Source organism: Mytilus californianus, unplaced genomic scaffold (assembly GCF_021869535.1).
Source record: "Mytilus californianus isolate M0D057914Y unplaced genomic scaffold, xbMytCali1.0.p SCAF_9, whole genome shotgun sequence".
Taxonomy (NCBI): domain Eukaryota; kingdom Metazoa; phylum Mollusca; class Bivalvia; order Mytilida; family Mytilidae; genus Mytilus; species Mytilus californianus.
This window is the reverse complement of record NW_026262745.1, coordinates 98,822,369-98,844,002: the sequence shown is the minus strand read 5'-3', so window position 1 is coordinate 98,844,002 and position 21,634 is coordinate 98,822,369. Positions and strand designations below refer to the sequence as shown.

Below are 21,634 nucleotides of genomic sequence, written 5' to 3'. Positions count from 1 at the left end.
AACAATTTTCCACTTTCTGGCTCTCATAAATTCACATTCAAGAAAAGAGTTTATCTTTGATTATATAGACAATTATTTAGAATTCATGTAACTTGTGTATCTTTATGTCAAAATGTTTGTCTAATGTTTATCCCTGATAGAAGTAACAATTGAAAATTGCATCACACGCTACAGATTCGGTACGTTGTATTTTACATTGAATATGAAGTGGAAATAATATTTGTATTTTCAACCGGGTGTCATAAACAGGTAATATTCGTGAGCTACAAAGGCGATTTGAGGAACATGTATGTAGTCAATGATGAAAAAATATCTCATTTGATATGTTTATTTTATATGTTAATTTTCCAAATTTACAAAACTAACTTTTATACGGGCAAACAATTTTTTTAAATATTTTACCCATACGGTTCCGTACCATAACAGTTTACATCGTTGTAACTTATGTTTTTCGTTCCCTTCAACCTCAACAGAATTAATTTTTCTTGTTTCTTTGAAAAATTCCAGTCAGGAATATGAGAAATGTTTCCCATCAGTTTTGCTGATTAAATATTAAGTTTGTCAAGTTTTAAGGACTTTTAAAAAAAATCTCATCGGAGTTGGTATTTATGTTCATACCTTTTTTTCTTAATCTACTGTTTTTCGATGAAGCTCATTTACATTTTATTCTCCTTACAGTCAATTTTTTAAGTGTATGGACTGGTGCAAATGATATAGACAAGGATGGGATCTTTACATTTGCCATAGACAATGGTCCATTTTCAGTCTCTTCTCCTCCATTCGGAACAGGTAAATTTGACATTTTTATGACAATTTAGCAAAAGTATATACACCATACGTCGATAAGACAGCAAACAAATAACACACAAAAAGAAGCATCATCTATAGGACAGTACATGGTATCCAACAATAGATATATGTGTATAAAAAAGTAGTGACAAATTTAATAGACTAATAAGGATCCGCCATCGGCACTTTTCCAATCGGTTCATAACAGGATAAAAAAATAAAACAAATAGTGTTTTTTTTTCGAATGTGACCTACCGAATTCGACTGATTAACGGGTTTGTACGTATATTTTGGGGTACGAACAATACAATTATCAATACGAACAATACAATTATCAATACGAACAATACAATTATCAATACGAACAATACAATTATCAATAGTCCTTTAGATTCTGAAACGGCCAGTTGACAATCATAGAAAAACCTTAATGATATTTTCATTGAAGAATTGTTTTTATATCCTTATTACAGACTTATATTGGATATCTTTTTATGTTTGAATTATTTTGATTCATTAGATTTGTAAATGGTGCTAGTCATCGACAACGTAACGAAATAGTCAAATAATTATAAGTTTCAAAAATGAAAAATACAATTGTCACCAATATGTATTTCAATGTAAAAAATTAATACGATTATTCTTTTTGAAATTCTAAAGATAGTTATAAGAGCAAGCATCTGGTTTTATAATACTTGAATAGATATCAGTGACTATTGCTGGCAGATTTATTCTTTCGTCTATTGTGGAAAAATACTCTAATATACAGTGCCTTATTAAATAACAGTTAGAAACAATGTATTCATGAGAATATATAATTAATAGCTGATAGATCTTCAACAAGACGAGGCAGAGTATACATTGAAGCTGGTATTTTAATTTGGTAAGAGGATTGAGTAAGATTGTCTACTACATTGGGATTGTCCCTTTTGTATTATTTAATACGAAATAAATATTGAGTTAATCAATTCAGGCGAAGTTTTACTTAGTGCTTAGTTCAAACTGTGTGGCGATACAGCTCCCTCCAAATAGAGATACGTGGGTTTGGATTCAAGAGTTGTGTACCATTTATAGTCGCTACATATGCGAGTATCAACGAGTAAGTATACTCCTTCATTTAGCCTTTAATTGGAAATATTCTAATTTCTTTAAAATATTGATATATAACTACAACATCGTCATGTATCATGCAAACTTTAGTACAATTCACAGACAGGCTACAATCGCCTGGCATTTGATACAAATATATTATGTTATTTTTAGAAATAAAGTATTCGTACTCTCATTCGTACAAGGGGTATTTGCCAAAAACCCTGGTTAAGAGCAAATTTCTAAAGCCGTTTCTAAAATGTTTACCTTTAAACCGATATTTTTTAACAAATGCCCCTTGTACGCATGACATAATTGTTTCAATTTATTGTAATCAGGTATCCTATGAACAGTATTGCTGAGGTCTTCGGAAGTCACGTTATTTTGAGAAATGTTACTTCCCGTCTGCCGTGGTATTTGCTATCCAATACCCCAGCACATTGAAGTCCCTTGCTACAAATACACCAACAGAGAAAAGAATATCTCAATATATAGGAAATTGGTGAAAAATATCATATTTCTCATCCAATCAAAATACAGCATTAATTACATAAGATGGAACTGTATGCAATAAAAGACGCATATCTTGAATTTTTTTTTTTATTTTTACTTTTGAACAAATATCTTAACCTCATCTGTATTTATACTCTCATCATTGCCCAATGCGGTCGCCAATTGTTGATTGCGTATCAATTTCAAGAATATCTATCTTGTCTTGTCTTTGCTTTAAGGCATCAATTGTTTTCAAAATAATGATAAAAAGTTTTCGTATTTAAAATCTAACGCTGTGCTGATCTTTAATATAATGCAAATTGTTGATTTCAAGTCAGAAAGGTTCACAGTATATAAACGCCACATTTAAGCACCACTTTTGGGCTATTTCGTGGTGGCTAGTTTTTATTGTTGAAGGAAGCTGGAGTGTTCGGAGAAAACCACCGACCTTCGATAGGAAAACTGACAAACCTAGTCAGTTAAAATTGGAGTCGAGTGCACCCGCATGAACGGGATTCGAAGTCACAACCTCAGTGTTGACTGGCTAGTGATTATAGTAGTAACTACTTAGACACTCGACCACCGAGGCCCCAAATGTGCAAAAGAAGAACGATTGTAAATGTAATAAATTTTATGATAATTTTTTTTTGAAAATTAACAATTGGTTGATATTATTCATTCAATTATATAATTACTGACACATCGGCAGGTTTGACTATCTTAAACGAATTGACCATCAATTTTCCTGTCACCTATGAGATAAATATGAGACCATAAAGCTGTTCAATTTAACGTTTTTACTTTGCAAAAAATTATAGAAAAAGACAAACCTAAAAGAGCAAAATACACCAACTGTTAAAACATTATCTCATCGATAGACTCAAGAATGTCGGTTTTCACAGGTTTTACAGATTTCCAATTACATTCATATGACTAAAATGTATATTTATAAAGTATTTCAGTTTAAATCAATACAATGATAGATCCAGCTAAAAAATACCATATGTCTACATAAACTTGCATCTGTTTTTTTTTTCTTTCATCTTATTTTCACATTTCCTTATATATTCAAATTTGTTTCCGAAGATACTAGTAATACATTTTAAAGAAATTAGAAATGTTAAATAATCATAATATAGATTTCGTATATGGTTCAATAATTTTTCTTCGTGATCAACCATATAAAATTATGTAGTCTATTAGATTTTTGATTGATTATTGTGATCTCTGGTATTTTAAGTTGATGATATTGGATACAATCAAATCAAAAATATATTCGATTCCATTTATTATCTCATATGGAAGCAAGTGTGGCTGCTCTACTTGCAATCTTTTGTTAAGGTATGTTACCTCATTTTAGCAAATTTGAAATGATGGACATCAAAATATAAATGCGGCTGAATTGACGTGAACCAATTAAATTTTTTGTTAGTTTAAGGCGAACAAAATAAACTTAGTTTTATTTGATCAGAGAATCAGCAGACAAGGGTGCCAGATAATATTAGTTTATGTTCCTTATAATTATACCACCGCTTGAAGAAAAGTGGGGGTATACTGTTTTACCTCTGTCTGTTCGTCCGTCCATCCATCCATCCGTCAGTCCATCCGTCAGTCCGTCCGTTCCATGGATATTTTTCTTCGCATCTTTCTCAGGAACTACAATACTAGGATTTCTGAAATTTGGTTTCAGGGTTTATATAAGTCAGCGATACCGTGTGATGGGTTTTAAGATTCATCACTCAACAACTTACTGTTTACCGAACACTTGTATCATTTTACACATGGTAGCAAAGTTGAAAATTTTCATAACACTTTTCTCAGGAACTACAATACAAGGATTTCTGAAATTTGGTTTGAGGGTTTATATAAGTCAGTTGTACTGTGTGTTGCGTTTTCAGATTCATCATTTACAACTTCCTGTTGACAGTATATTTTTAGCGGTCGGGGGTATCATTAGTGAGCAGTAGCTCACAGAATCACTTGTTGACAAATATTTTCTAACATATACAAATATATATCATGTGATCTCAATTTTTAATTCAGATATTAGTTATTTTTTATGTGTCTGTTGATTTATAGTTTTGTGTTTTTCAGAGAGTTTGTCCGTAGAGAGGATGTATGCCATTGCAGTACTTGATGTAATAAAATCGTTAAAGCAGATTTTTCTTTTCTTTGAAAAACAAAATAGAAAGGATATATCAATGTTGCATCAAACACGGTTTGACGAACTCACCCCCCTCCCCCCCCCCCCCCCCCCCCAAAAAAAAAGAAAGCCCAAACAAACAAAACAAAAAGAATCAACTATGAGAGTGATCAGTTTCTTTTCCACTATAGCATTGGTTGGTGTGATCATGCCAGGCAGATATGAGTGTTTCGTTAGTACGTCGGATTCGGCTTGGTCTTAAGGTGGTACCAAACACCTTGACTAAAATTAATTTGGCTTGTTTAATTTTCATAACATTTTGACAAAATGTTTGCTTTGACACTTTGTCAAAAATATAAAAAAAAAATTCAAAAAGCTTGAACCACACACTTTCTCGAAAAATGTTCATTGGATATATAGCAGTTTGACAAACACTAATTTTGCTCATTGAGAAGCTTAATGTATCCTTACCAATAGAACGTAATTACAACGTTCAGCTGATGTTTACAGAGTTATCTCCCTGTAGTGTTATGTACCACCTTAATCGAGGAGAAAATCAAAGGATTGTGGCCACGACGATAGAATATATTCGTATTCAATGTTGACCCTAATATTCTGAAAGGAGAAATTAAGCCATGATTGCAATTGCAATGCTTTTAATTGCAATCATTAAACGTAAACTAAAACGAAACTCTTGGTTCATAAGGGCTTCTTTATAGGCAACACACTAAGGGAAAACGAAAATAGAAACTTTGAAAACTAAAAGACAAATAATCCATACACGAGAGCTGCTGGAATAATTTTACACACAAAAAACGAACATCTAGAATTATATCTTTTTTCAAATAGGTATTTACATTGTGTCAAAGACAAAATAAATTCGATCAGTGTTGTTCACTTGTGTTAATATGTCTTTTGATTGCGTTAGGCTATTACAGTTGATATTTTGTAGTGTGTCTTTCTATATTGTGATGTTACACTATTGTTTAAGATAAGGGTGAATGTTAGTACATATTAAAACGTTTAAACCCACTGCATCTGTTTGCACCTGTCCTGTTTAGTGCTTGTCGTTTGTTGATGTGGTTTATAAGTGTTTCTCGTTCTCGTTTTTTATATGGATTAAACTGTTGGTTTTCCCGTTTTTATAGTTTTACACTTGTCATTTTGTGGGCATTTAAACTACATTATTCAAACATAACTCAAGTACATGGTGATGATAATTAACAAGCATCATTTATTAAATATAATCCAATTAACGGTTCCAATGTACTTTGCATAAAAGGATGAATCAACAGCGGTCAGATGATAACGATCCTTACTTCATAGTTCTTTTTAGCCATTTTAATCAACCGCACCATGATCTTTCTTTATATATGAAATAACGCATCATCGAGAAAATTTATCACCACATCAAAATTATGTGTACTAATATTTGTCTGTTTGTCTTTTTCTTTTTTAACCATGGCGTTGTCAGTTTATTTTCGATCTATGAGTTTGACTGTCCCTCTGGTATCTTTCGCCTCTCTTCTAAAAGCCCTATACTAAGTACCCTTTTCCGAAAATTTAGAGAAAATGTCAAGAAAAGGGAACTAGGTATTGCAATGACAAATGGTTGCAATGATAATGTCATATGAGTAATGTAAAAAAAAGTCCTCCAAATGTAGATTTCCCTTGTGAGCTTTGATGACATTCTTTCACATCTTCATAATCCGCTAGGCTTACACTGCATTATAACTATTCACTGTTATAATGCAGTGTAACACAATGTTGACTGCTGTACCCCTGATTATTTTCAAAAATGTTTGAGAGACTATGCACTTGACAAAGGATTCATAAATACATGTTCCCCTATATACAGTATAATTTGTGATGTAGCTCTTTATTTTTCGTCTTTTTAAACCAGTCAGATCGGAACCTTTACATGATGAAAAGAGAAAAATCCTCCCTATTCAGTTTACAATTATGGAATTGATGCAATAAACATCAGCAACGTTCTACATCACAATGAGGTAAATTTTAAAATTCCGCTTTATTTTCAAAATCAGTCTGTTCCTATTGTACCCTATAGTTGCACCATAACTATTGCACCTACAGTATGTGACTATAAGCAACGTTATTGATTTTGAACCATACATAAAAAAAACCTCTGACATGTGACTGTTCCAACTCGCCTAATATTTACAGCCCTTTGGCCATGTTATTAAGGTAGATCATAAGTATATACTTTTTGAGATAGAATTTTCTTATACTTTGCCAAAAGGAAGAATTTACTATGCTTTTTTCAAAAATATAATAAAAAGTATGGGTCACCGTGCTATTTCCCAAGCTATGAGTCGTTGAAAATTGCCTAAATTTGGTTAGATTGTTCATGAAAAAACGCATTTGTGTGCATAAAAAAAATTCTATGAGATAGAATTTTGAAATAAATTGTAAGAAGATAGGTTTTATATTATGTTTTAAGAAAATAAAAAGAAAAAAATGGTGTCACCGAACTTGTTTTCTTGCTACAAGTAAAAATTAAAAATTTCCCTATCAGTCCATTATATATTTTTTACTAAAAGAGTTATCTCCCCTTAAATTGCTTATTTGAAAAAAATGATTCTAAAAACACAAAATTTGATATTTGTTTAAATGTTTTAAATAATACAATAAATCACCAAGTTTCCTTTATATCAATAAACAATCTAACCATTAAATTGCAAATCTGTCTCCAAATTTGCAGATTTGGGCAAATAACTAGACCATTTTTGTGCTGAGATTGTACAATCCAAGATGGCGGTATACCATGAATCTACCTTAACTGAGATCTAAACATAATTCAACATGATCATCACCGAAAAGTGATTTTCATGGTCCTTAGTTTAGAGAGCTGAAAAACTGTGTAAATGATCGACCCAAATCCGTTATCAGAGATAAAGAATCTATGAAATGTTTATCATCTGTTCACGATATATGTTGATGTTCCTGCGGATAGAGCTTCAAATAATGTTATCTCTGCATGGAAATATTACGAATGTCTTCTTAAAGAAATAGAAATAGATAAGCACTCAGGTAATCCCACATACAAAAACATATCTTATGACAAGGATGAAATTTTGTCGAATTATAAGTCCTTCATGGCTTCAATGAACTTTCCATTGAACAGTAAATCGGAGGACCTACCTTGTATTGTATTGGATACTTAAGTTTCACAACATTCCATACAAGCACGGTACATTGCGGTTCATCTGCATGCTCCACCAAGGAATTGTCCATTAGATTGACAAATATGTACGCAGTGAAAGATGGTCTTCAGAAATACTACGAAACTGTGTACTCGCATAGTAGTAGCATTCATATGTGGATTCTAAAAAACTCTAAAATACTTCTGAATAATTTCAAATTTCGATCTTTCTCTGAAAAATGTTCTCATTAATCTTTTGATTTTTCAATCCTGTAAACAATTCATGCAACCATTCCCAATGTGAAATTAAAAATCGTGCAGAAAGAAAAAAACCACAATGCTTTTCATCATTAAAATGGTTGCATACGCTATACATTTATTTCTTTGGGATACAATACGGCATAGTTTGTTAATATTGAACAAAAGATAAAATATCGTACAAAAGAAACAAGTGATCAGTATGCTTGAGTTTCTTATTGACAATATATTTGTTAAATTTAAAGGTAGACTTTTTCAACAAATTGTTGGCATTCCTATGGGAAAGAACTGTGTGCCTCTCCTAGTCGTAGATCAAAGGAGCCAGATCATTTAATTTCACATTCAGATATATTGATGATGCTCTTTCCATTAACAAACCAAACTTTTCTGATTGGATTCCATTGATATATCCTCCAGAACTAGAAATTAAAGAAACAACGGACACGGCTTTGTCTGTCTCATTTTAGACTTATACCTCGAATTTGACATAAATGGTTATCTCAGTAACAGAATCTTTGACAAACGAGACGATTTTAATTTTTGAAATAATCAATTTCCCCCACCTTATACTTAGTAACTATATACCAACATCACCTGCATATGGGATATACATTTCCCAACTCAATCGGTATTTAATAGCTGGAAGCTGCTACTCAGACTTTGTAAAATGTGACCAGTGTCTGAGCAGAAAGGTGATTAATCAGGGTTGTATTAAAAAACGTCTCGCACTTTTTCATCGGAAGATACCAAGACCTTGTTGATAAATACTCCGTGTGAACTTCACAAAAATACACGATGGTTTTGACGTTTAGATTCTAGGTACTGACGTTATTTATCATCTTAATTACGTGATATAGTGTTCTTGTATTTCTCTTTGTAAAGTATATCTTTAACTGTTTAGTCTTTTCTTCGTAATATCCATTTGTCGTGGATTTGTACATATACATCCTGTCAGTTAAATATTGCGCTATTATACATTTTTTGTATTTTTTTCTTTCGTTTTTGCTAATGTTCTTTATCTATATGCCTTTTGTTTATCTTTGTTGACATTTTCGTTTGTTTTTATAGTGATTAAAACTATAACACAATGTTGACTGCTGTACCCCTAATTTTGACATTCATACCTATTATGTCTGTTTGGCAGGAATATAACTGTTGTTATCAATTCGTTTGATGTGTGTGAGCTTTTGATATTGTCATTTGACATGTTTGATAAGGGACTTTCCGTTTTAAATTATCCTCTGAGTTCGGTATTTTTGTTATTTTACTTTTTATTGTTCAATATTGTAACTAAAAACTCTAATTAGAAGATGTTTTAGACGGAAACATATAATAGTCAACTATCTAATTAGATATTAGCAATGCGAGGTATATTTTGACTAATTATATTGTTTTCTCTATGATGATTGTTTTCAGACGTCATGTTTTAAATGTTTTAGTACTGTACATTTTTACTCTTTTTGCTCAGGTTTGTTTCAATACTAAAACTTTTGTAAAGGTCATTTTTCAACTTATAAATATGTAGGAGAGCGATGGTTTGACGCTGGAGAGCGTTTGGATCACGCCGAAGTGCGATGGTGGCATTGTGACGCTATCTTGTTGATAGGTAAGCTGAAGTGCATTGGTGGTTACGCTGAAGTGCGATGGATTACATAAAACTTATAATCCGGTTTTTTTATGCTCGACATGTCATCCATTATCACTGAACTAGTATACATGTTTGTTTAGGGGCCAGCTGAAGGACGCCCCCGGGTGCGGGAGTTTCTCGCTGCATTGAAGACTCATTGGTGGCCTTCGGCTGTTGTCTGCTTTATGGTGATTGTAATCTAAGAGTTGGCAGTAGATCTTTAGAATTCTTGATATTTCCAAACTGTTGACACTACTGGTTGAATATATCTTATCCAAATTTATTTTGAGGCCATCTTTTACTGTTGAAAGAGAAGTCAGCACTTTAGAAAGATGTTTAGTTGAACATCTTGATGATCCAGCAACATGAGCAAGGTATCGTTCTTTATAAGAAGTCTTTTGAAGTATAGGTAACCAGCATAATGCTGGTAGATTTTCAGCAATTTTTTTGATGTTAAAACCATAAGAAAGAAGGACATATTTTTGATGTTTTAAAATTTTTATTATTTGTAAATGATGTTGAAGAATACGTTTGTATGTAGGATAACAAGTTTTGCTGTTTATTCCAAGCTCTGTTATGTGGTTTTCACAGAAGAAGACAATACTATTGGAGGCTTTATCTGCTAGAATAACTGACATATTTTTCATGAAAAGAGGATAAAACACTTTAAATCTCCAGGTTCTTGAATGGATTGGAAACCCTTGTGCTTATAGTACACCATACTTTCTGAATGCGCTTCTTAATTCATGATCAAATAGCTTAGATCCATTCAGACAATTATTTCAGTTCTGGTTCATCTGGTTCGCGCTTTGTCAATTTTCTTGCATAGTCCCCAACTGCATCCATCAGTAACCGGAAGTTTTTTTCCCAGATAATGGGTTTGGTAACTCTATATTTTGCTCCTGTGGCTAACTTAGTTGTTGGCTGTCACGTCTAACAGAGACGCCAACAAAAAGGTGTAGAAGATAGTATATTCGACAATGACGTCAACAAATAAGGTTTGTGCCGTTAATAGCACATACCATATAAAGTATACACTTTCTTGATACAGTAAAATAGAGTAAATATAAATACAATGATTAACAAAATAGAAATAACACTGTGAAAATAATTTGTCCGAATTGCACCTCCTGACCATCTGCCAACAGTCATGCCAAAAGTTGCAAAGTCAAACACCCGACTGCAGAATGCATAATGACTGAGACAACTCAAAAGTCATACAACCAAAAGAAACATAAAACCAAGAAGAAAAATAACCCGCAGAGTAAAGTAAAATGGAAACATACAATACTTCATGACCATCTTGTGTTATTTGTGAAGTTGATAATAAATATTCATTTTAAGGTCTTTGTACTTTCTAATGATAATTTTGAGAAAGGGGACGAGAAATTCTTTGACAAAACCTTGGGTCATTATTGTTTTGCAAAGTCATCAATTTACAAAGTTTGAGTAGCAATAATTGCATGCTCTTGAATATCGTATAATGTGAGAAAAATTTACAATTTTAAAATTGATATAATCTTGTTTGTTAGAGATTCTGGTACTAAGAAGACAAATGTCTGAAAATGATGCGGAAAAAGCTGTATCTGAGGTTTCTTAAATTCCTAGTTGAAGAGAATATACTGTGGATTCATTATTATCCGTTGGATACCAATGTTCGTGTTTTTCGAGGATACAGGAGTAGGTCCGGTAAGGGCCGATTTTGGCCTCAAATTTCAGGTTCATCTGATGAAAGATTTTGGACACTTTTTAAACACTTAAGTGTCTACTTCAGTCTATTCAATTAGTTTATGTGAAAGATTTTAACTGATTTAGTCATTAAATACGCTCAAATACAAGCTTAAATATGACAAATCTATCAAATATGTCATAATTTGTCACTTTTCGGATGGTTTTTGTCAAAAATGAAAGTGGCCGCATCCGTATTCACTTTCAATCTTTATATATGTTATGTATTATCATCAAATACAACTTACATTTCAATATTAAGAATGAACACAAATGCGGCCACTTCCATTAAAGACGAAAACAGTCTAAAATTTAACTCAAATGCTAAAATTGTGAAGATTTCAGTAATTTTGCATGACTTAATGATGCTAGTACCCGATATATGTGCATTGTTTTGTCAAAACAAGCCCATATTTATGTAGCAGAAGTATTATACTTTCCAATAAATAGCTAAAAGTTTACATTTTAACAATTTTGTAAAACTGCTATATTTTGGGGCCAAAAAGGGGTCTTACTGGACCTACTCCTTTAAACGAAATCACATATCCACGAAAAGGCAAGTGTTCGGCAATCCACGCAAATTGGAACCAACGAAAATAAATAAATCCACAGTATAATTGGGACTCAATCATACCAGTTTGAATTGTCAACGGAAAGAACACCAGCAATATTATTTAAAATTAAATAATCTAGCTTTATGTTGTAACTAATTTTATTTTGATGACATTTGAGGCTGATAAATAAATTACGAAAAGTCAGACATTTGTTTTGTCACGGGCAAACTTTGCATCCAAATTTCTGCAAATATGGAATTGTTTTAGTAGACACATGTTAGTTTTTGGCAAAAATCCAAACTTTCCAAATATGATTAATGCAGGGTTACATACTTTAGAAAGAGCAACAAGAAGTCAGATTTTTTAGAAGCATCTGAATACAACTCATGAAACACGTAATGTATACATAAAGACTGAGACTAATGAAAAAATATGGCCAACCTTGCTTTCAGCAGTAACAGCTGCTGAACAAGTTAAGGAAATAGGGGCATGATGAGAAAAAGGAACATTGTCTAGACCCAGAATAGGGATTTGTCAAGATGAGAAAGTGGTATTTGTCAAAAATTAAGGATTATATCTTAAAGCATCACTAAACAGATTCTGTAAAAAAACACATCTTTTAAAAACGAAATGAAACATGAAAATGCTATTCTACAAAGTAATGACACTATCTGTTTTATGTGTGGGTTGTTGCCTCATGCACACTTACTTATAATATCTCTTTTGTTTGCAATGATCAAAAGAGTTAACAATTATTTTTTAATGTTTTTTTGTGTTAATGTTGAATAGTTTTTGGTGTTTTCTTTGCTGGTGTCTTGACAGTGAGTTTGTCTTAATAAAAATCTGAATGTGTTGGAGAGGTGCTGGTCAGATTCATTTATACATGCCATGAATCATACACCACTTCTATACTAGTTATGACCAGAATACAGAATTCAAGCTTGTAAAATTATTTTTTTTTAGTTTTTCCTAAAAACAATTGATGGAAATGACAGGAAATCACTGAAGCACTATGGAATTTGAAACACTTTTCTGTTTTTCTTGTAAATATATATTATAGAAGAGGATTCCCTTTCATTTCTTTCTTTCATTTTGCATTTTTATGACAAAAGATATCTACCCCTTTTTGCTGTCACATTATATGACAAGTCCCTTGACAGTATTTTTGTTTACAAAAATCCCACCCAAAACTCCCTCGGTAATATAGAATAAAATGGTTTGTGGATACATCCTCTTACACTATGACACTTACAAGCAGACGACATTCACATATATTCTTGTCAGGGGTTTAAACACTGATTTTAAACGTTTAAAGCTGTTACCTGTTGAGCATATGTTGTATATGTATAACTGTCTGTGCATAGACTAGTGTCTGATATATATAACACCAGATAGCATCTGTGTGTGTTGTCACTTTCAAAGTCTCTTGGTGTAGACGAAGTAGCAAATCCGGTGATCCGGAGCAAAAAAATCCGACAAAATGTTCCGATTTCATGTATGCGCTCAGTCTCGCCAGAAGAAATAACTTTCGGCATTAAATTTTGGAACAAAAACAAACAAGATATGAAATAAAACACTTCTGGCTAGCAACTGCGCGCATATTTAAAGTAAGCAAACAGGAACATAATTTAAACTTTTTTGTAAAAAATCCGGAAATCCGTCTCTGATTCTGATACTATAAACCGTCTTTGGGCTATTTTTAAACTTAAACAAAAAAATTTTCATTGAGTTATGAATGTCTATGATCGTTTTACATGCTCATTTGTTTGACAGATTATTTTTTTTTTGTTGCTTATACACAAGGCCAATAATAGGGGTTTCCGAATCTAGTCCTTTCTATTTGGTCTTTTTGGAGGATGCATGTTTGAATAAATATTGCATGAATAAAGTAGAAAATATTTGTTTTTGGTAGATTTAGATTAACAGTGAAATGTAATCCGTTACTTATATAAAATAAAATATGAAGCTTAATTCAACATCAATGACATCCATATCTATTAGATAATTAATACTGATTTTAGAAAAATGATGATAAGTCGAGAAAAAAAAACTGACAACGCCATTCGAAGAAGACAAAAAGACAAACAGCAGTTTAAAAAACACTAAATAGAAACCTAACGACAAATAAACAAGACACCTACTGCACCGAATTCGTCGCATTGCTTTTATATCTGAATGAATACTTACTGTCCAGTAGCTTCACATGTGTGGTATCTGACAACATTGACACAATACCAAGTGCTATTCATTTGACAACATTTATCACACATCGTTATATTATTCCAGTCTATGACAGTACAAGGAACATCGCATTCAATGTTGTATTTTGTAAATTCTGGATACGCATATTTTGTTTCACACAATTCGGCTAAAATTAGAATAAAAAGTGCAGTCAATAATTATGAAAAGTGAAAAGATTCCACACACGGCAATCAAAATAATGCATCGAAAAGACAGATGTTGAAATTATAAAAAAAACTGTAGTATGCAAACTCGTATTGATTTTTTGTGATGGGAAAAATTGAAATAATTGATAACTGGACATTACCAAAAAAGGTTAGTAGTTTTTTTTTCATAAAATTGATTTTGTTGATTTTGTTGATGTTTTTTTTTTTTTTTTTGCTTGGCTTTAAATCTTAACGCAATAAGGTTTAAACAAAAATTCATACGGCACGTTATAAATTGTATGCATCCGGAGCACTTTTCTGAATAAACCGTCATCTTGAGCAAAGGCAAATGAACAAGGCAATGTACTGTAAATTAATATGTTTTTCTGTATACCTTTGTTCAACTTAAGTGAAACCAGAATAAAATGATATATTGAGCACTCATAGCTGAATATTTGAAAGCCAACGATTTATAAAATTGAAACTGTTGAAGCATTATGTAACCAAAATTACCTAAAAAAAGCCAAATCCATCTAAAGTCGACTTTGCCTGAATGAGTTTTAACCTTAGTTTCTTTATAATTTCAAAATTCCAAAACGGACAATTTTAAAAAGGTTTGTTGTAAATGATGTCTGTACCAAAGTACTGACTACTGAGCTGATGATACCCTCGAGGACTGTAAATTCATTCCAGACTATTTTTTGTCTTTCATTTCTCATAAACGACATATTGAAAATGTGTTATTTGAAAAAAAAAATCATTTCAATAATACTGATCCAGGAGAATTTTATTCAATGCATATTTCAAAATGTCCAACACATTGAGTCTGCAGGTTATGCATACATTTCAAAATATGAACCAGTCAGAGCCCGACTAGCAAGGCCTTGTAAAAATCATTTGTATATGTTTTGTTTAGCGCAGTATTACAGTGGAAATATGTGTATCAACACATATTCTATTTATTTATTCAATTATTTACCTGTTTACAATTTTTCAATTTATCCTTATGTTTATCTATTACACAAAAATCTGATAAATAATGAAAGCACTTACCTGCAGTATTGTTAAATAATACAAATAAAATTACTTTATCGAAGAAACCCTGTTTCATCTTTAAGACGTTGAGTTTTTCACTTGGACTAGTTTTGTTTTCTAATCAGATTATTGGTGTGAATTGCCTGTATCTTTTAACAGTTTTATCAGATGTTGAAATGTAAACAAGGGTAAAATGTCCAAGTGTAATCTTGACAACGCAATACATACGCATATTGTACTGTGAAACCTATTAAAACCGAACTATCTTGATGATAGAAATGTTTGTTTACATTTTGAAGGTATTCAATAAAGACATGTTCAACAACTAAAGAGAAGCCATTGCAAGTCCAAAAATAAGAATTCTTATAATCAAGGATTTTATCTTTACAATTGGGTTCGTTCAGACATGTTTTGAGTGTATTTTTATGAAATCTATATCTCGTTTTCTGAAATAGCTCATATACCTTGACGACCTTCAAATAGGGAATACAATAATTCGTTCACGTAGACAAATATTAATCATAATTACTTCTTCATATGTGTAACAACTAACAGATACAAACGATCATATATACAAAATATACTATTCATAGAGCAATAGAATTTAAAATTGAAATGTTTAAATTGGTATGATATGTTTTGCTTATTGAAATAAAGTTAGCAGGATTGTTTACAGTTCTTTGTATTTCACCATTATATTGTACCGGAATTTTGTTTCGACCGTTTATTCGAGAGTTATTCGACTTTGACTATTTGACACAACTCATCTGAGACAATTTGATAGAAAGCTGTCTTAAAAAAATGTCTGTACCAAGCCAGGAACATGACAGTTGTTATCAATTCGTGTGATGTGTCTGAGCTTTTGAGTTTTCTATTTGATTCGGGCCTTTCCGTTTTGAATTTTCCTTGAAGTTCAGTATTTTTGTGATTTTACTTTTTAATGGTAGAATTATGTTTTTTTAACTATATTTAATCGTCATTTTGATTCTCTGTCAGTTATTTGATTTTTCCTATTTTTTGGTTGTTTTTGCTATTGCACCTCTATGACACCTTCAGACAAACAATTTTATTCATCCTTAACACAACGACGGAAAACTCCACGGTACGGAATAGAAATATTGTTTTTATTCAAACCTCTAAATTGTACAGAAGGTTTGCGTCAAAAACCAGGAACCTCTTCATTCTGAATAAAATAATCGTGTAGGAACCAACAACAAATTTAATTTAAAATGTGAGACAAAACGCAGCATAGAAAGATAAAGACAATATAATGGGGATTCATCAAGTTAAGTCACGAATTTGAATTAAGTGGAAATCAAATTATTTCAAATTATATATAATATATCATATCTGTTTTATAATTTAGCCAATTATATATAAAAATGAACATTATATATCATTATCTATTTATCTGGTTAAGTGGTAATGTACTGAGATTTCAAAACCAAGTAACATGGAGAATATCACACATGATCTTTATTAAATACAATATTAACTTAAACCTTCGTTTGCTTTTGTTTAGTTTTCGACAACCATACTTGAGATTCGTAGACAACCATGACTTTTTGAAGAATAAGTCCAATATTTTGTGTTTTTGTGTTATTTCTGTATACGGCATTTTGTAATCCAATGGTTTCCATGTCGCTACTTGATGATACAAAAGCTCCGCTTGTAGTCAATCTAGACATGTCAAATATTAAATCTTACATCGATACTGAAATAGATCAACTAGAACAAAAATTAAATGAAACATTTTGGAAGAAGGTTGGCACGTTGATATCATATGAAAAGGACTACATTGAGGAGCTGGAAAACAAAAAACGAACTTCACATACAAGTAAGTGACGCATGTTCAGTCTGTAATTCGAGGTGCTTAAAACTTAGAACATTTCCTTCTTTTTGATTGTTTTCAAAGTGAAATTTTTATTGGATATATGTACAAGAATGGACAAGAAGTGTCAAAAGCAAAGCTTGTCAAATTTATGTGTCGATGCCACTGCTGGTGGACGTTTCGTCCCCGAGGGTATCACCAGCCCAGTAGTCAGCACTTCGGTGTTGACATGAATATCAATTATATGGTCATTTTTATAAATTTACTGTTTGCAAAAGTATGACTTATTCTTATCCCAGGCATAGATTACCTTAGCCGTATTTGGCACAACTTTTTGGAATTTTGGGTCCTCAATGCTCTTCAACTTTGTACTTGTTTTTGGCTTTCTAACTTTTTTGATCTGAGCGTCACTGATGAGTCTTATGTAGATGAAACGCGCGTCTGGCGTATTAAATTATAAGCCTGGTACCTTTGATAACTATTAGCATGTCGAAATGTACTACTGTATTGTTTATTTGTGTATTTTTCTGTCCTGAATGTTCTTGTATTTATTTGTACTGTAGTCCTGTCATGTTATGTTGTCATTTTAGTGTTATATTCAACATTGCCATAAAAGCGCGAGGTTTGGCTAGCCACAAAACCAGGTTCAACCCACCATTTTTTTCTTAATATGTCCTGTACCAAGTCAGGAAAATGGCAGTTGTTATCTTATAGTTCGTTTCTGTGTGTGTTACATTGTCGTTTGGTTTTTTGTTGCACTTATAACAACTACTGAACTGTCGGAATATAAACTGAAAGAACCGATATTAATTGACTGCAAGATATTGTCTTAACGGTATTGAATTCACCTCAGTGGATAAGTCTGAAAAGGGACTCTTACTTGATGTTTTAATGTTCTATTTTGTAAAGGCTGGTCAGATCAAAATGACTGTTTCAAACTGAAATGTGTAACTAAAACCAAAAGGACAATATGACAGCAGGAGGGTGTTGCTGTTGTTCCGTTGTTTTTCTCTGATGTGTTTTTTTTAGTTTTAGTTTGTAACACGGATTGGTGGTTGCTAAATCGATTTATGACTATTATACAGCGGTATACTACTGTTGCATTTATTTGTTAGCATTACTATTTATAGCAAAAACTATTAAAGATTGCATGGACTTAACAAGAGGACCAAGTGGTGTATACAGGATAAATCCAGAGGGAGGGACAGGATACAATGTATACTGTAACATGGAAATGGACGGTGGAGGATGGCTGGTTAGTTTGTATTAGACTTCCTGAGTTTGAATATCCCCACATTTAATGGAAATACAGATCACGTGTCCACGCTTCGCTAACAGGAATCTGACAACCCTTCATTTTACTTTCTGTTATCGTTCCAATCTGTATAACGGAGAGTTGTCAGATCCTTGTAAGCAAAGCATGAACTTTTACCAAATTTATTACTTGTATTGTTAAGACGCAGAATCTGTACTCTTATTAGATTTGATATCGCCGCCATTTAAACTACAGATTGGAACGATAAAATCTGTACAACAATTTAATATACATCTTTACTGGCATTCATTATTTAACCTGAGATGTATTTGCGAAACATTGAATTATCCCACTAATAATGTTTTTGTCTTACTAAATTTCGGGTCGGTGGGTGGTTATCTCTTTTTAAAACGTGATTTTAGTTTAATTTACCAGTTTATTTTAATGTACATATGCATTATAGAAACAAGGCACCTAAAATAAGAATACTGGCAGTTACTGAGAGCCAGTTCAGAGCTTATTATAACTTATTCATAATTTGTGTCTTCCCAAAGCCGAATTCGTAATTGTAGATACCCGATGCGCAGTAGAATTTGGTATATTTGTAATCTCATGTATAAAAGAGATTTACATCTCTGTACATGCGATTGCATACAAGGTATATAGGAAATGACAAAAATTTTATTTTAAAATTGATGTTACTTCTATATAAGAATATCACACGTATGAATTGAAAAATCATGTTTTAGTTGCTAACATCTACATCATTTGGTTTCTTGTTGATAGATGTCTAACAGACAACCATACCGCATATGCTTATTGTTACTTACTTATTTTACTTTCTTCTTCAAGGTTGTTCAAAGACGCTTTAACGGAGACGTCAATTTTGGAGATAAACTTTGGGACGATTACAAAAATGGATTTGGAGATGTTGCACAAGAGCATTGGCTAGGTTTGTATAAATATCAATATTATTCCTTTGAATAATGCTTTTGTTCATGTATCAATATATCGACGGTTTAATTCACAAGTACCGATATCTACTATAAATTCAGAAATTATTGCGTGCATTTTTATTGCGATTTTTGAAAAATGGACAAAAATGCGAGTTTAATTGTTGCGATGTCAGGAAAATCTGCATACAGATATATGTATCAGATATAAGAATACGAGTTCTTATTATTGCGATACTCACTCAGTCGCATTATCCGCATTAACAAAAACCTCCCAATAATTTCTGAATTTACAGTAACTGTTATAGCGTGTCCTTCACCATGATTTAGAAACATAATTTGACATCTCCGCACTGTTAACCAAGTTCCCATTGAAATATTCATCACTTACCTATCAACACTGTAGTTATAAGTGCGACCTCAATCGTGCGTATGATTAGTGTCTGAATTGGTATCTGATTTTTCAATTGGTACTACAGATTCTTCCACCAATAAAAAAAAATAATAAAAAAACAACTGGATGCCAAGTATTTCGTGTGCTGTTTTCGATTTTGCATAGTTTGCTCTGTGTTGAATGTCTCAATGTTATGACAAGATGAATTTATCAATACAAGGTTTTACTTTTTTCTTTTCTTTTTTTATTAGTTTGTTTTCCTCTTTCTGGTTCTTGGTGTTTTTGTTCTCCTTTCCCCCCTTTATGACGATGTTTATAAACAGACCTCTTAACAATTTCAGGTAACGAACGTTTACATCAATTGACCTCCAATGATCAATATGAACTGCGGGTCGATTTACTTCATGATGAATTAAAGAAATTTACAGTTTTTGCGTAATATAAACAGTTTTCAATTGGAAATGAAGATTCAAAGTATATTTTAACTATTGGTAACTTCAGTGGAAATCAAGGTATATAGTTTTATTATAGTTATAACTGAAATAACACCTCACATCGTTGCATTGTGGTTGCAAATGTTTGTTTAGAAAATTGTATTTACAATGCAATGGGAAAGCATGGCTCACGGATAGCTTCAACTGATTTATTTCGTGTAATTTCAAAACGTATTTGAATAAATAGCGATAAGGTGTATAGACAGCTGCCATTTAAGTTATGACTATACAGATTGTCTGAACAATAGTTAATAAAAATAACTAAGATATAAAGTATACAACTACGAGAATGTTTAAATACCCTGGGTTTTTTTTACAAAAACAATAAGAAAGAGGCGAAGGATACCAAAGGGTCATTCAAACTCATAAGCCGAAAATAAACTAGCAACGCCATGGGTACAAAAAGGAAAAGACAAACTACAATACACAAAATTCAACACAGAAAACCGAAGACTAAACAAAACGAACCCCACCAAAAGCTAAGGGTGATCGTAGGTGCTCATGAAGGGTAAGCAGATAGTTCTCCGCATGTAGAACCCATCATTGTGCATACACAAAGGTATACTTTTGCGCCTATTACATCTGTTTATAAACGCAAGGAGTCATTTAAATGGAGACACAGTCCAAACAATAAACTTGCAACATATCTAATCTTTCATCGCATCTTTTTTGTTTAGCACCGTCAATGATTACAGAAAATGGTCTACAAGATTTTTTTTGGAAAACAGACAAAGTTTACCACTCCAGACATGAACAACATTGATGGCAATTCTGAAAATTGTGCTAATGGCGAACCAAAACTAGAGGGATGGTGGTTTCTTCCCAAATGTGAGACTTCATATTTGAATGGTCAATACCGTAACGGTATGCGATGGTCCTACATTCCGTTTTTCCAAAGACATGCGTTTTTAATGAAAGAAAGCCGTATGATGATTCGTCGCTTGTGATCAGCAAATGATAATTTGTTGATAGTGGTTACTAATTATTAACATCCTAATTTAGTTGAATACATTACTAAAAGCATGTTCAACTTCAATGCAACTAATAAATATATCATGTTTTTAAGACTTAAATATCAACAATTGCACATTCATCAGATTTAGTGTAAAGACGTCAGGTTCACTCCCAAAATTCGAAAACACAGTTTGTTGTCAATCTGACAGCTTTTGTTTCGTTTCACGTAATATCAAATATTACTCTTTGTAGCATTTTGTAATGATGGTTCAATCCGTAGAATGATTAATCAGCTTGTTCTTTTATGATAACATTTTACTTCTAGTAAAAGCAAGAGGATATTACAATCTAAAGGACAATAAATAATCACATTGATCGTAGTCTAAAATAATGATTACTTCACATTATTGGCAATCAGAACTACCCAGCCATTCTTTGTCGGCTTTGCGAAATACCCAAGTATTTACGATTGAAAAAACATTGGTTGA

At 32.2% G+C, this 21,634-nt stretch overlaps 1 long non-coding RNA gene across 1 annotated transcript; it reads left to right on the top strand.

Annotated features, from left to right (window-relative positions):
• The first annotated feature begins 18,240 nt into the window (after nucleotides 1-18,240).
• On the top strand, nucleotides 18,241-21,223 carry LOC127716678 (uncharacterized). Its single transcript, XR_007989072.1, has 4 exons — nucleotides 18,241-18,351; nucleotides 19,204-19,303; nucleotides 20,040-20,210; nucleotides 20,870-21,223. It is a non-coding gene; the product is annotated as an uncharacterized LOC127716678 (long non-coding RNA).
• Nucleotides 21,224-21,634: the final 411 nt, after the last annotated feature.